A 3,399-nucleotide genomic window follows, 5' to 3' on the forward strand; every position below is an offset into this window, starting at 1 on the left:
TCTGGGCGCGAGCCCTTGGCCCGTTGTTTGGGCAAAAATGGGGGGGGGGGGGGGGGCACGTGCCCCCCCATGCATCACCTATGCCCCCTCCTGCTTTCCCCATACCTTGTCTATGCCCCCTCCCCCCCCCAGGATACAGGATATGCAGAAAAACAGCTTTGTAGCACAGGTGGGCCCTGGAGTTTTTAATCACATGCTAGGGGGGCCCTCAGGGGAAAAAAAAGGTTGAGAACCCCAATTTATAACATCCTAACACACACCATAATCTACTGACAGGCTTAGATGGGTAGAGCCTTGCTGACTTCCCAAATCTCTTAGGTCTACACAAACAGCTAACACCACTACTGACATATAGGGTCCAGAACAGAGGTGCTGCTTACAACACAGGGGGCTGCTCCCAGGCATAGACTGCCTGCAGCACCCTGCTGGACTGGACCTCCACACTGGCTCTGGGGCCAGTCCAAACTGGGGACCACAGACTGTCCCTGCATACCAGACACTGTGTGCAGGGCTGGTCCACCACTGCATGCAGCACATAACCTGTGCGAGCCCCAGACAAGAGATGGCTCAGGCTGCATAGAGAGCTGATCAGGGACAAATGCACATGAAAAACCTGCTGGATAGGCCCTACACAGGCACTTTATGCAGCACGTGCCCCGTGAAGGCTCCATACCAGGGCTGATACACACTGCTAGTCTGAGCATATATTGTATCAGACTGGCCATGTGCACTGGCTCTGGAGAGTGGGGCTGGTCTGTGGGCCTGATCCAGACCAGCCCCAGAGCCAGCATGCAGGGCCAGTCAGGCAAGGCCCAGCATACAGTGCACACCCCAAATCAGTTCTCTATGCCACATGTACACATGCATCCAGTCCAGTCCTACATGCTTCGTGAGTTTGAAGCCTGTGGTCCAGAAAACTGTGGTTCCCCCATTAAGAATAAATTTTGGGAACGAACATTTGAAGACTAAAAGCTTGATTTAGGTGCAACCCCAGTATCATTTTCTGCAAAACAAATATGGAAAGATCTGCCTGCTTCCATGAATGTGACTGGGCTATGAGAGAGAAAACACAACACTGATTTAGCATACAACTCATTACTTTGATATCATTTCAAATAAACACACCATCTTTAGCAACAGGGAAGAAAAGAGAACAAATTTAAAGGACTGAAAAGTCAAGCCAATTAATGTAAACAGCACCAGATCTGTCCAATATAGTGACAATGTAGTAGAAGACTGCTGAAACATCCTGATGACGATGGACAAGTAAAAGCTGGACCTGATCAAGAACAAACATGCTGAACCTGAAGAAGCACACAGAGGGAACATTTGACAACCCTTGAAGAGACAAAAATCACTGTAAGTGTCTGTTTTGAAATGCTTATATGAAGGAGTTAGCCACTTACTAAATTGTTGGTCAAAGCTGGACTCTCCAGTTCATAAGAGGTGGTCTGAAACAAACTCACTTCAACAGTCAGTAAAAAAAAGGGAGGTCAATTCAGGTCTTCTGCATCTGAACTAATTTTGGCTGCCAATGATGGGTAGTTCATACTTTGATTAATGCAATCTGTTACCTTCAGGAGCCTTATTCCCTGCTTGACTCACACCTTAGAAATTTTCTTCAGGAGGACAAATTAGAAAAGTTTCTCTCCTAGGAAATATCACTACCTACAGTAAAAAGATATGCTTTGGAATACATCATCTAGGAAAGTCAATATGTAAGTGCCTGCATACCAAACTTTCTAATATTGCATGGCACCCCTATAAAGGACCTCGTGGACCCCCAACTGACAATCACTGACCTAGGGCATTTCCCACTAGGCATCTATCTGCATCTTCAGTCACTCTTGAAAAGCTGGTCTGTGGTGAGCAGAAACAAGAAACAAAAGTAAACAAACAAATCAATCCACTAACTACAACTTTATTCTCCGTTTTAAAATGAAAAAAGCCTGAATACATTTTCCTTAGGTACTCAGTATTTTATTATATTAAATCATTTTAAATGCTCTTTATGTGCATTTTTATTTGAATTCCAAACTCTATCCAAATGAAGTTTGATACACATCACAAAGCAAAAATCTGTGCAGTATAGAAAATCATCATTCACAATATACAAATAATAAACAAGATTAAAATCAACCCAGCCTGGAAGAAGGAGAAGTTTCTCTAGGTCTAGATTCTTAAGTAAAAGCTGCAAATTTTGATGTGCCACAGAACAGGAAATAGGTAATAAGTGAAAGAGGTCCATTCTTTAAAACAGTTTCTTTCAACCATGGAGCCACAGCACCCTGGGGTACCTGGCAATCCTTTCAAGGGTGGGGTGGGGTGGGGTGCCACACAATAGGTGCACAAACAATTCACAACATAAGCCAGAGATTTGAAATGGAAGTCCATGATGTCAAAATCATTCTGACATTAGTCTTCATGATTTCTTTGTAGCAAACTAACTGCTCTATTATCCTTCTGTAGCCAAAAAACAAGTGAAAGCTAAGAGTTGGCATTTCCCAAAGGGTGCCTCAAGTCTAATAAGGTTGAGAACCACTGCTTTAAAAAGATCTGTCATTTCTGATGCTGCTATAGTCACCTCTGAACCGAGTCCAAAACCTTGAGGATACCAAACAGATTCAGCTACTGGAAGAAAAAAGTCCCAAAGAGCTAAAAAAAGACTGAAAAGGTATAAAAAGTCCCCCTTTCAACCAAGTTCTTCAAACAAGTCAATGCTTCTAACTTAAAGCACTATATTTTTAGTCTGGAGTGATTTCTGACAGTTAAGGCCAAAGACTTGAAGTGCTATACAAAGCTTAAAACAAGCTTACTCAGACTATACACATCAACTGCCAGTTCCTTCACTGCCTGTTCAGTGTCAGGGAAGTAGAGAATAAGACTATATTCTGTTCAAAAATCAAACTAGTAGAATATGACTGATGACCCAATGACTGGCTGCAGATGTTGAGTATATACAAGTAGACTTTCCTTCCCCAATAACATCGTGGCTACTTGCAGATGTAATAAAACAAAACCAACTAAAACAAAAAAGGCGCTTTACTTTAAACTCAGCACGTCCCTATGCCAAGCCTAGCACATGCTCAGAAGAGGCATCACATTAGTTGGACCTTGCTTACTCAATGTCTGTATAGATCAGGTGCTTCAGCAGAGATTTTCTGGTGCTTTTATCTAATAGCTAATTGAATCAGCTATTAGATAAAAGGGCCAAAAAGCCCAACTGAAGTGTGTGATCTTTACAGATGCTGTGGAGCCAGATGGAACTAATGTGATGCCTCTTCTGGTAAAGTGCAGTTTTTTTGGGGGAGGGTTTCACATCTGCCAGTGCCCCTTGTTAGCATGCTTGTCCAATAAGAAGCCTCACCATTTCTTAGAAGTCTTTTTTTTTTTTTTTTT

General features: G+C 42.8%; 1 protein-coding gene across 3 annotated transcripts in view; it reads right to left on the reverse strand.

The window, feature by feature from the left end:
* The window catches only part of KBTBD2 (kelch repeat and BTB domain containing 2), an 18,165-nt gene that overhangs the window by 12,456 nt on the left and 2,310 nt on the right, over positions 1-3,399 (reverse strand). The window contains exon 1 of one of the 3 annotated variants that reach the window (XM_019509018.1): positions 1,803-1,873. The exons of the other annotated variants lie outside the window; for them this stretch is intronic. The gene's annotated coding sequence lies outside the window, so the exon portion shown is untranslated. Of the gene's footprint in view, positions 1-1,802; positions 1,874-3,399 lie in introns of those variants that run through there. 3 annotated transcript variants of the gene reach the window in all.

The sequence above is a fragment of the Gavialis gangeticus genome, unplaced genomic scaffold (genome assembly GCF_001723915.1).
Source record: "Gavialis gangeticus isolate Ggan-Ray unplaced genomic scaffold, GavGan_comp1, whole genome shotgun sequence".
Classification (NCBI taxonomy): Eukaryota; Metazoa; Chordata; order Crocodylia; family Gavialidae; genus Gavialis; species Gavialis gangeticus.